Genomic DNA, 13,421 nt, shown 5'->3' on the forward strand with positions numbered 1-13,421 from the left:
TCGTGTGTTCTTTTCTTAGCAAAAGGCACACAGGAGTTCTGAGCTGCAGCAATTTTGGAAAAAAGGCTGATAAGACCAAAGGACCAGTGTCCGTCCAGAGGCTGCTCCGTCACAGACTCAGTGGGGCCCGGAGTGGAATATGCCACCAGGCGTTGAGTAAACCCCTCTGGGATGGTCCCCTTGGAGGGGTTGCCATCTCCGACCTCATACGCAAAGACATCATTCAGGAGGGGAGCTGGAATTTCACTGCTCCATCGACTTGACTCGCCTGCTCTGGAACCACAGCTTCACATCTGTGAGACCTGTGGGAAGGCAGAGCAGCTCTTACTAACTGGCCTCACCTATGTTGGTCACCAAAGCACCCGTATTTAGGGGAATCACTGGCTATTCCTTGTCTTTGCAAAGGCCCTGACACTTTGAGAGATTCTCAGCTCCTCTGGACTAGCTGGGGAAAGCTGCTAGGTTCGAAGTTCCACTAAGGCAGGAATTGTGCTCATGTCACACAGATGCCCCATGTATGGGTGGAATGACTGAACAGTCGGTCTGTCCCAGGGAGATCTGTCGGTCAGCCACGCTGACCAAGCATTCACTCTCTAAAGAGAAATAAAAGAGGGGAACATTTTGTTGCCTAACTTCAGAATTTTATAATCTAAATATACAATGTTTAGGTGTCCCATCTGCATATTTAGAACCTCATAGGCTGCCAGACAGAGGTGAAATAATATTAATATTAGCTGAGCCTGTGTTCTACAAGCAAGACTGCACTATTATTCACTGATTGGTTCAAACAATGCTGGCTGAATGTCTTCCTACTGTGAGCTATGAGGCAGAGCATTCTTCACCGCCATGAGAGGAATAAAAAATGGGGGAAAAATAGGGCCTTCCCTTACAACTTAGAAGACTTAGAACTTAAAAAGTAGGATATAATAAGTACATTTAAAGTATCTATATCAAATAAAATATAATTTTTAAAAAGAGAAAAGCAAAGAGGGGTAAGATAATACTAAATTGGGAAAGTCCAGGTAGAAGGGGCTCAAGAAGATGATGAGAGTTACACTAGGCCTTAAAGTGGGGCTCGTGACCTGGAGTCCACAGATGGAATTCTGGGGGAGGGGGTGTCTGTGAACTTGGATGGAGGAAAATTATCTATTTTCACTAACCCTTAATTGAAATCTAACATTTCATCCTGTTATGACAGTAGTATTAGCTATTTGTCACCAGTAGTAATTCTAGGTATTTTCATATTACATTATAGTTACAGATACCCTGAAGTATCATTTATGCCCAACATTACTTCAAAACTACAGTAGTAATTAGACTTTTCCTGGAACTTATTTAAATATTAAAAGAAGCACATCATAATTTTGTTATATGTTTTGATAACTGAATATCAGTATACTTCTTTTGAGTCCTATGCATTTCATGTGTTAACTTCAAGAATTTAAAAACATTATTCTGAGAAACATGTCTCTAGACTGTTATGGAACAAAAAGGTAAAGAGCTCCAGGCTTAGAAAATGGTGAGGCCACCTACTGGCACTTATGGGACAGAAGAAACTCAGAGAAGGGTCTGGAATGCCCACAGGCTGAGGCAGGACTGGTGGCTGGATTCTGCAGCATCTGATGGGAAGATGTGAGGACAGAGCTAAGGCGAGTGGGAGGCCCAGGCTGATATATTGATAATTTCACAGGTAAACTTGTAGGTGGTGGGAAGCAGTAGAGGTGTTTCCGCTGAGGCTTTAAGTTGTGTTTAAGAAGGAGCAGGATTGGAAGAGAAGGAACTGGAGGCCAGGAGATGGGTTTCTGCAAGGAGTGAAGCTGACCAAACAAGAGTGTAAAGATGAGAATGGAGAGAGGCGGTGAGTTCCAGAGTTGCCATGGGACTCAAAGGTCAGGCTCAGGCCAGGATTTGCAGTGCAGGTGAGCAAGGCCAGCTTAGGCTTCAGGCCTGCATGACCCAGAGAAGGATAATAGCTCCTCACCTTCCCCGAGTGATTGCTGTGCCAGATGCTGTTTTAAGCCTTTCAATGTCATTTATATGTCACTAAATTTATATTACTTAATGCTCATAACAACCCTGTGAGGTTAGTACAGTAATTCCTATCTTTCAGATAATAAAATGAAATCTAGAAAACAGAAGTGAGGGCCTCGCAGCCAGCAGGGGAGAATGGAGTGTATTGCTGAAAGAAAGAGAAAAGAGGAATTGGTTTTGGGGGGAAAAAAAGGTTATGGGTTCAGCTTTAGATATCTTTGCATTGTTCTCTTATCTTCAATTATTTTAAAAGGCTAAAAATTCAAATAAAGTATTTATAAGCACAGTTTCTGGTTTATTTCATTGTCCAGATTGTTATTTGTTTGTTATTAGTGAGTGCTGAGTCAATTTGTAAATTGGTTTCATCTTTCCTGTGAAAAACAAAGAGGAATCTGGCAGTAAGAGTGTGGTACATTGATGGGTTCCCAAAACAAGGAAGATGTTGTGGTTTCCAGAAGGGAAACACAATATATATTAAATTACTTCTGCCTAATGATGCAGTTTTCCTTTTGTTGTGGTATTTTTCAGGACCAGTCCAGCAGCTGTATTAGAAGACATGTGGTATATATAAAGTTTGTGATCGTTGGGGGAAATTTTGGTAAGTGTCGCTGCATTTATTTCTGATACCTTGTGAAGTAAATGTTGCTCATAAAGGGAAACCATGGCCTTCTTCTGTGCATCTTTTAAACCTGTACTACACTTGACAAAAATGGATTTTATAATTAAATGTGACGTTCAATTGGTGTTTTCTGACAGTATGACATCTTTTTCTTGTCATTGCTGATGTTATTAAGCAATATGGGGTTTTCTAAGATATAATAAGTCTAGATTTTAGGAAACCTTCCAGATACAGGATAAAGAATACCCTGGACCATTTAGCTTATGTTCTTAGCCACTCATGGAATGTGAGAGTAATAAACTTGCAAACCAAAAGAATAAAAAAATGTTTTTAAGTTTCCAAAGCAGAGAGATCCTTCTGGTCTATATGTTGAAATGAGAGAGAAACAGGCAGTTAGCTGCTTGGGGAATGGGACATGCAAGGGAGTTAAGAATCCAGCATGCCTGGGACCAGCCCACCAACCAGCATAACAGCGGCCTGAGACCAGGAACATTAAATTCAGCAAACACCCAGAAGACCTTGCTAGCAGTAGTCAAAAGGACAGGAGACTTGGGTGAAAACTCAAGTTCTACACTTACCGGTTGTTGTATAACCTCTCTGAGCCTCAACCTCCTTGTCTGTAAAATGAGGCTTATAATGTTACCTACCTCAGAGTGTTGTTGTCAGAATAAAACAAACTAGGTAGTGCTGGGGCACCATGAGTGCTCATTAAGCAGTTATTCTTTTTTTTTAAATTTATTTTATTGAAGTATAGTTGATTTATATTTTAAATATAAAACACATTCAATATTTTATTGAAGTATAGTTGTGTTTATTTCTGCTGTACAACAAAGTGATTCATATATATATATACACATTCATTTTCATATTCTTTTCCATTACGGTTTATCACAGGATATTGAATATAGTTCCCTGTGCTCTACAGTAGGACCTTGTTGTTGATCCAGTCTATATATACTAGTTTGCATCTGCTCACCCAGTCTCCCAATCCATCCCTCCCCCTTGGCAACCAAAAGTCTGTTCTCTATGTCTGTGAAAAGCAGTTATTCTTGACAACAGAACACCCTTGTTTGGAAACTGGACATTTGCCATTGAGGTCAGGCCAGCAAAAGGTGTGAGTATCTTCCAGCAGGAGGGCCGCTGGGAAGGGGCTGGTCACACCCCATTTGCTATCACAGGGGGCGTCACAGCTGGTCGCCACAGTCCCTCCTGCAGCGTCCACTGCATCGCAATGTCCCCAAGACCTTTGCCATCTTCTCTAACCCTCTCAACCCATTCTTTTTTTTTTTTTTTTTTTTTTTATTATTTATTTTTGGCTGTGTTGGGTCTTTGTTTCTGTGCGAAGGCTTTCTCTAGTTGCGGCAAGCGGGGGCCACTCTTCATCGCGGTGTGCGGGCCTCTCACTATCATGGCCTCTCTTCTTGCAGAGCACAGGCTTCAGATGCGCAGGCTTAGTAGTTGTGGCTCACGGACCTAGTTGCTTTGCGGCATGTGGGATCTTTCCAGACCAGGGCTCGAACCCGTGTCCCCTGCATTAGCAGGCAGATTCTCAACCAATGCGCCACCAGGGAAGCCCTCAACCCATTCTTAAACCAGCTTAGCTAATTTAACTTCCCTTCCTGCCATCTTTGCAGCCAGGTGCAATCACGTTGTTTGAGCTTTGTTCGGTTTTGGAGTTAAAGTTATTTTGAACCAAAATAACGAGAAGAAGAAGAAGGGTTGGGAGGAGATGGTACCCTTGGTTTAGGCTTCAGTTACCATGTTGAGGCTTTCATTTCCAAACCTTTCTTTGGACTTTTTGTCTATGCTTATTATGCAGCCTTCACAGAGATCCAATTATTGGAAGGAAATTTTTGAGCTTTGACCAAAAGAATTTGGCTTTGGGGTGGAGCCTTTACCTGTGGTTGGAGAGAATCAACCATATCGGCTGATGGTTAAGATCGGGTGTCTGGAGGTGACAACCCTCCAGTTTCAGGGGATCAAAGAGATGGACATGGCCTCAGGGGTTGTCTGGCCCAAGCTCCCACCAACCAAAAAAAAAACCCTTTTCTCCAGAATTCTTGACAGAGGGGAATTCACATTCTCTCAAAGGTGGGGTTTGCTACTGCACAGAGGAGCTTTCTCCAATTAAAAAGCAATTCAGGGCACAGGGAAATTTAAGAGGGTGAGAAAATTGTTGTAGATCTTGATTGTAGTGGTGTTTATACAACTGTAGGTTTTGTGAAAACTCACAGGACTATACAATAGAAAAGGAGAATTTTGCTGTAGTTAATTACACCTTAATTTTTTAAATGGGAAAAAAATGAGCAATTAGATACCTGGACATTAGGTCAAATTGTTAAAGAGGAAAGGAGAGAGTAGGAGGGAGGAAAGAAAAGCGATCTGGTCCTTCTGTTGAGCTACAATATGTGGTCAAGGGAACAAGGACTTCGTCTTCTTACTTCCTGTCATTTCAGTGTCTGGACAGAGACTGCCACCTAGAAGGCCTGTGATAAGTATTTATTGAATTGCTGACTTCCCTGAGTCACTCTGTAAGCAGATAGAGACAAGTGCACTCACTTTCCCACACACCAGCCCACCAGATGTTTGAAGATGCTCTCCTTCCTCATTCTTCTTCTCTGGGCTGAACTTACCATCTCCGTTCTTTGACTCTTTGTCTCCTGATGTTATTTTCCTTTCCCTCCCCACCCGGCGCCTCTTCTTGAGGAAGCATGGGCTTTACCACTCCCTACACGAATGGCCCCGTGCTAGAAACGCAGCCCCCGAGGAGGTGTGGCCCGGGAGGAGTACAGTGGGTCCTCGCTTCTGTAGATGGTGTTAATAGACATCAATCCTTATCCCCTTCCATACTGAGGGCCTGGTAACTGGATCGTGATGGATTTCTTACCAGTAGTCTTCTAAGAATGGAGCTCCTAAAAGTAGGGAGGTTAGCAGTCCAAGAGATCAGGTGGCAGCAAATCCGTCCTCATAAATGTCTTAACTGAAATGAGGCCAGGCCCTGCCACCCCTAGTTTGAAACAGCAGTGGTGCTGTTTATAAATCTTTTGGGGTAGTACTATATTACAGATCCTGATTCTTCACTGTGAGTCATAGGAAGTTAGAAATTCTGAAAATTAAACTTGTAGGTGCCTTGAAAAATCTAGATTTTTTTTTTCCTGGCCATGCCAGGGAGAGATATATAGATAGATAAATAGAGAGAGAGCAGTAGTTCTCAACCTGGGTTGTTTTTGTCCTCACAGAGGACATTTGGCAATGTCTGAAGAAATGTTTGGTTGCCACACTGGAGGGAGGGGAGGGTGTGTGCTACTGGCATCTAGTGGGTGGAAGCTAGAGATACTGCTAAAGACCCTAAAATGCACAGGACGCCCGTCTCCACACACACACAGAAATGATCCAGCCCAAGATGTCAATAGTGCTGAGGCTGTGAAACCGATATGGAAATAATAATAATAATAAAAAAATCAATGTCTAAAGTACTCAGTATTTTGAAGGTTTGAAATTTTTAATATTTTGACATTTAATTAAATGTAAATATATAACTAGAAAACATAAATTTGTTCAGAGAATCACAGAGCTGAAAGGGCCCCTACATTACCACTGATTCCAAGCAAGATCTGATCTAAATGAATTCAGACAGATGGGTGTCTGCAGACTTATACTGAGGACTGTCAACTAAAGCTAGAAGCAAGACTCACACAACTTGATCCCAGCATTCACACAAAAGACATTGTCTCGTATTTTAAATTTCAGCCCCAGCTTCTTCAGATGTGTTTGTCTTCAGATGACCTCTGAGATGAAATGGTATTTCAGTCTGGGCTAGTCCATCCTTTTGAATCAAGGGTGTGATTCTGGTGTGATGAAAATGTGCTTAGGGAGGAGAGAGATCTCATTACAGATGATTGAGATTGGGTATTTTGGTACACAGGACTGTTTATTTCCATCAATTTTCTAGTGACACTACAATCTGGTTTAACCGGGAGTTGTTGAGAGCTTGTGTAGCCCAATATGGCCACATTTGCTGAAGCAGGGAGATTAAAGCAACATATGTCAAGTTGTGATATAGGACAATCCACTTGAAAAGATTGTAATTATAGGGCCTATTTCGGGAGGGTAACTGTGCTTTTTGTGAGGTATATTTTGGGATCCACTAACCCAGCTTCAAGACCAGTAATATCTTCCCAGAAAGGGTGTGGTTGTGTGCTTGTGGACATAAATATTTTCTTACCAAAAGCTTTGGTATTTGGTATTTTCCTTTGACTTTACTCCCCTTCATTTTTCTTTTTCTGATAATCTTTCCTCTTTCAAGAATGCTATGAAAATGCGTTCTGGAAAGCTGGAGAAGAGAAGGATAAAAGATCTCATTTAGATGGCCGAGCCCAGAGATTTAGGGACTTTACATTATCAGTCTGCTGTTTTTAAGATGAATAGAATTTGGAGGAATGTGCCAAAGGTAATAGTAAGCAGAGTCAAGGGAAACTATAAAAACACCATGTTGGGGCAAAATATTTTAATGTAAAGATCTGGAGCAAAACTACACATTTATAGCTGCTCGTTTCCAGCACCCCCTCTCCAACCCATGGGTAATTCTCATGAGCTTGTTTCAGCGCTCTTTGCCTAATGACCTGGAGTGGGTGTCTGCTTTCGCTTTTGTTCTTCAAGGTTTGTGCCTTTGCCCTGCTCTGCCTCTGGTGCGTCAGGTGGATCCCTGGGGGAGTGGGGAGCAGGGGCTTCCTGCCTAGCTCTCCAGGTGGCTCCCACACACTAACCTGTGTGAACCGAGGCTCCATTCTCCCCTTTGTCAGGGCATACAGGTTGCACGCAGCAGCCCTGCCCAGCCTCTCAGATTCCCTTCCGTGAGAGCCACTGAAAGCTATAAAGAACAGAGCAGTACGACACGTTGAAAGTCAGCTCTGTGCATGCTGGCCCTGCTCTGGCGTGCGTAAGAACAGAAGCACCACATTCTATAGCCTTGTACTTTTGATCTTTGAAGTAATTCGCACAATCGTTTATCTCTTGCTCACGAAGAGAAGTGTTCTTCTCCTTCCAGGCTAGTTGTGGTGCCATCCTAAACCAGGTTCTTTGAAGCTGCTTTGAGGCTGCCCCTCCTGCTTGTCTGCTCCAATAGCCCACGTACTTAGAATTCACTCTAAAACGCACACTGTTGTGTGGTTTTTACCTGCAGCAACACGTAAACCAGAATTTCCCGCTTGTGGAAGGGAAACGTTTTCAGAATAAGTAGCTGTCGTGTATTCTAGTACACGACTGGAGAGCTGACCCTGTGTAATACATCCCACCTGCGATCCAGGTGGTGGGACCCACCCACCCCCCAGCCCTGCCCCTAACTGACAGGCTGCCCACGTGAACGCATGTTATGATACCACTTGTATAACCAGCTTAGGTTCGTAAGAAGCTGCTGCACACTTGCCCCTCCCAAACCACCTCTTAGGTGGTGGAGCAGGTGTTATGCCCAGATACAATCTGAGGCTCAGAGACTTTAGCCTGTGTCTCAGGCAGGGGGCGTTTGGGAGTGTGGGCATGTTTGTTGTCCTGCCCTCCAAGAGTAAGTCACTGTTGACATGTTGGAGACAGGGGGTGGGGCAGGGATGGTAAATGTCCTGCCGTGTCTGGGACAGCCCTGCCCGGTGAAGAATTGTCCCTGGCACAGCATTCATTGCACTCTTACTCAGAAGCACTGCTCTGAGGTTGCATGGCTGCTAGGCAACAGAGCTGAGCTCATACCCACTCCCTCTGAATCCAGGATCTTTATGTCCCTCTCCACATTAAAGGCATCACAGAATTAATCCCCACTTCTTTGGGAGTGCTCACTGAAGTAAAATTGAACTCAGAATGGCTCTTCCTCAGATTATGCCATTGCTGCTGTACACACCAGAGCTCAGGTGCGGCACACTCCAGGGGAAACAGCCTCTCTGAGACCTCAGTGGCCCAGCCTACCAGCACCCTGTTCCTGCTGTTCCTCTATCAACGCCCAGTGCAGGTGGAGACAGCGAGTGCTATCTTTGGAAGAGATCAAAGAGGATGCTCCACCCAAAGCCTTTGATCCAATCTTACTGGCTTACAAACCATCCAGAGGGGCAATTAGGTATCAATCTCAGGAGTTTTTGATAAGATATCTTAGGCTTCATATCTACCTGGTATGCTTCTACAGCCTGTTGGAGCTTTGTTTAAAGTTTGGTGTTTCATGTTTGGTAATTGCAATCATTGTTGCTTTTGTTGTGGTCATCCATGTACAATGCTTGGTGTCAGTCTATTTATGTCTTGTAAAAATAAAAAAAAAAAAAAAAAAAAAAAAAAAAAGTTTGGTTTTGATGTCAGCCAACAAAGAAGCCAAACAGTGGCTACATCAGTTTGAATGAGCACACATGAAATTTATTAAAGTGGTAAAAATAAAACCATGTTGAATGAAAAGGCACACAGTGAAGCTGACCTGAATATAAAGGTTGAAGGGATTATGAAAAGGGGAGGAAGCGACAGTATCTGATCTTTTCTTTTTTTTTCTTTTCTGGTTTTTTTTTTCCCCCTTTTTCCTCTTCCAGTTTCTATCTCAATTTTTTATTTTGAAAATTTTCAAACCTACTGGTTTGAGAGAATGATAAAACAAATACCAGTTGTTCTAAATTTGCCACATTTGCCTTCTTTATTCCCTCTTCCAATTACATATATGTAATATATATAATTTGTAACATATATGTAATATACAATATATATTATATATAGTATACATTATAGAAATTTTTGCTACAGCATTTGGAAGTTGCAAACACCTTGACACTTTAAATAGTTCACCATGTATATTCTAAATCTAAGGACTTTCTTCTATATAACTACAATACTATTAGCTAGTAAGAAATTTAACAATAATTCTATAATATTATCTAATATCCAGTCCATATTCAAACTTTCCCAGTTGTCCCTGGCTGGCTGTGGTATAAAATGTATTGCCTTCTGGGCTTGTCTGTTTCTTCACAGTGTTTTTTAACTTGCTCCTTACTTCCTAAAAATTGTTAGATCTATAGGCTTGTTATTAGATGCAGGTTAAGCCTCTTTCGTCAAGAATACTTCATAGGTAGTATTGCATGCTTGATATTACATCACATCAGGAGGCAGATGATGTCAACTTGTCCCACCATCCACAGTGCTAAGTTTGATCTCACAGATCAGGTGGTAACCAGACCTCACCAGTGTCCAGATATACTTTGAGTCAGTAAGGCATCTATGGGCTGGTACCTGGGTCCTTTGTCAACATCCTGTCCCCCACCCACCTTCAATCCAGTGCTTTGAGTATCGATGAATAATCCTCACCTGCAGCAGTTATTACACTGGGATAGTGTCTGATATTTTTCACCCTTTGCTTTCACTTCCTCAGTTCTTTATAGCGAATGATCTAGGGCTTCATATTTTTCAGTGATGATTTTTAAGCCACTTCCTTGGTAGTCAGCTATCTTTTGCTGTGATAATAGATTATGCTAAACATTTTTATTTCTCACCTTCAGAATAAGGAGGAGTAACTTTAGCAGAGCATTTAATACATACCAGGACCACACAGACTCCTTACCTACAGAACTCCTTTCACTTTCTTCTCTCACAACAGCTCAGACTAGCAAGCGAAGTGACTTGCTCAGGGTCACCCAGCTCCCACGGTGGAGCCAACATCTAGCAGATCTGTCAGGCTTAGAGCCAGGGTTTTCCACTCATTCGTGTTCCCTCCGACCTCCAACCCTGGCTGTATCTCTCACCCCACAGTTCTTGCCTTACATGAATGCCTGCCTGACTGGTAGGTCCATAAACAGGGAAAGTCAGTGAGGGCAGGGCTGTGCAGCTGGAGAAACACAAGCCATCCAACACCTACAACGGGCAGGTGCTACTGGGTCTCTGACAGATGTGGGCCCAGCACCACCAGAGATCTCGATCTGTGTGTTAACCGTTCCAACTTTTTAATGTTGGCAGCTAATTAATATATTCTGATACTTTTCAGCCAAGTTGCCAATTTTCAGCACCAGCACCGCTGCTGACTGAGGCTGCCTTGAGTCAGTCATGGCTTTGCTTAGAAATGGAATTCACTGCTTGTCTGTCTGTTTGCTTATTTGTTTTTAACACCCTCATTTAAACAGATATTAATATTCTTGAGACGTGATACTGTTTTGATTTGGGGGGGAGGGGTGTCTGATTTTTGAAGAGGGAAAGTTGGGCTTCATGGAAGTATTCTTTAATTGATACATTATTATAAAACCTTCACTTTATGGGATTTTTTTTTCCACTGAGTCAACACAGTTTATTACTGAACTGCACTTTCACTTTCAAACAGACTATTTCAAAGAGCTGGAACAAGTGTGAGGTGGGAGTTGGGGGAGGGACAGGTGCCCCTCAGGAGCCAGGACCCCCAGCTGGCTTCCCCGGGCCAGGGCAGGGGAGGGAGCATCAGGCCATTCAATCTCCAGGCGCCAGCTCTCCACGTGCACATGCATAGCAAGCCAGCAGCTCCTCACGCATAAACACAGACATGCTTAACAAAAATGGGATTTCTTAACTAGCACAATAGTAGATGTTTTGTCTGTAGCTTTGAAGGAAAGCAAATACATTTTGCTTTGAATATCATCCTTAGAATTTTTCTTTTTCAAATTGTTCTCTGAGTCCTTGCAGGGCGATGAAGTTTTTCTGTTTCACCCACCTTGCACTCTGTGTTCTCTGTGTATATTTAACTGTGTTAACGAGTCACAGAAGAACCTGTAAACTTGTTCCCGTGAGAAGAACCGAAGCAAAACTGACAGATAAATAGCAGCACTTCTCAGGATGGGCCTCAGTTGTTGTAGTGCTGGCTGAGGGTGAAGACCTCCTAGGTTAATTCGAATTGTTTTTAGCAGAATTATTCTTAAATTGGGAGTGATGGGGAATGATTGCAGGTAAAGACCTTCTGTGGTCTTACTTCATCTTGCAGGAATTTAGTCCTGCCCTCCCATTTTACAGATTAACGACCTGAGGCACAGAGAGATTGAGTCATACCCAGGTCAGACCTAATTAGCCTGGGTCTCTTGTGATTGCACCTCACGTTTACTAAAACTAAAATTTTCAGTCAACAAGTAGTAACCGTAATGCTTCACCCTGTGTATCATCTCATTGTCCACAATGATTATTTCCATCCAAACCCTCTGTGACCCAGGTTCCCACCACCAGTAATGTTTAACAGGTGAAGAAATGAAGGTCCAAATCAGTGTTGTTCAAACATAGAGATAGAAGACAAGGAACATGTGTAATTATAATTTTCTAGTAGCCATGTTAAAAGAAAGTAAAAAGAAACAGATGGAATTAATTTTGATAGTGTACTTTAACCTAATATATATCTAAAATATTATCATATCGCCATGAAATCAGTATTAAAACTTACTGGAATTTTTTTGTACCAAGTCTTTGAAATCTCAGTGTGTACTTTACACTTAACAGCACGTCTCAGTTTAGCCATATTTCAAGTATCCAGTAGTTGCTCCCAGTGTTGAGCAGCATGGCAGTCTGGTGGCCCAAGGCCATACCCAGCTAGATTCTTTAATTGAAATCTCTTGAGAAAAACTTAATCAGCTTTCTTATTCTTCCCACAGACTGAGGCCACACATTTCTGTCCTCTTTGTGTCACTTTTTCCCCAGCTAACTCTAATTACAGGGAGATGCTTGGTTTGGCCATAACCACAAGCTCAGCAGTTTTCTACCAGTCCTGGCAGCTGGTGAGACCAACATACTCTGCCTCGTAAATGATAGTGGGAAGCATTCTTGCAAATTTCTCCACAGCAGTTTCCATGATTTCCTTTCTCTTAGGAATAACTCAGTGGCATTTTGCAAAGCCAGGGTGATTTTTAAAATGCATCCTTTCTTAAAGACCCATTCTAATCAATGGAGTCTTAAAATACATGCTACCAAGTAGTCTCCCTAGGACCTCAGCAGAACAAGCAGGGATTATACATTTTTTATCTGTTTTTATTCCAAGTCTACCTCTATTTTGATTCATAATAGTTTACTCTTTTCTTTTTTAACTAATCAAATGCTTCCCCAATATATCAGTCCCATTTTGAGCATTATTTACAATGACACTGAGAGTATTATTCATGATAAAACATTAGTAAAGATCAGGTTCCATTTCCACTAAATGTGAAGTCCCTGGCCATTACATGAAGTATCATACTGTAATACAATCCCAGAAACAAAAATGACAGAAGAATGGTGACAGGCTCCTGGAGTTTGTTATGATGGACTTCACCCAAATAGAAACCCTGATTTGTAAGAATTGAAATCTGAATAGGAAAAAGATTGTCCCCTATTCTTAATTAGAGGCCAGACCTCCACATCCTCCAAAATTCTCAGTTAAATACAGAGAAGATAATACCTTTTTTGTTATCCTGTGGCCTTGTCCCGTAATTGAAGGATGACACTGTAAAACCAGATAAACGCATTTCCCCTAATTCCCTGCAGTGCTGTCCTCTTTAGATTTTGACTTGGTATCGATCTCTATTCACAGACCCCCCTGAAATCTGTCATTTAAAACACTTTAGGTGTAAGGTTTCATTTGGAATCAGAACAATATGTTGTAAGGGCTGTTTTCTTCTCTCGTCCGACTACTTTCCTATGGTAATGCTCACTTAGACCCCCAAACCACGGTCCTCTTATTCACTCTGATTTGAAGGCATTTTTATTTCTTTGAGTGGATATCTCATGTTCATTTCAGAATATCACTTAGTAGCTGTATTTCTGCTAAATAACCAGAAATTAT

The 13,421-nt window shown here is 42.0% G+C and overlaps 1 protein-coding gene across 4 annotated transcripts in view; it reads left to right on the forward strand.

Annotated features, from left to right (window-relative positions):
• FYN (FYN proto-oncogene, Src family tyrosine kinase) overlaps positions 1-13,421 on the forward strand; it is a 209,941-nt gene that overhangs the window by 87,445 nt on the left and 109,075 nt on the right. For 3 of the 4 annotated variants that reach the window (XM_036871599.1, XM_036871600.1, XM_036871597.1), the window contains exon 3: positions 2,560-2,629. The exons of the other annotated variant lie outside the window; for it this stretch is intronic. The gene's annotated coding sequence lies outside the window, so the exon portion shown is untranslated. The remainder of the gene's footprint in view (positions 1-2,559; positions 2,630-13,421) is intronic. 4 annotated transcript variants of the gene reach the window in all.

This window comes from Balaenoptera musculus, chromosome 12, assembly GCF_009873245.2.
Source record: "Balaenoptera musculus isolate JJ_BM4_2016_0621 chromosome 12, mBalMus1.pri.v3, whole genome shotgun sequence".
NCBI classification, from domain to species: Eukaryota; Metazoa; Chordata; class Mammalia; order Artiodactyla; family Balaenopteridae; genus Balaenoptera; species Balaenoptera musculus.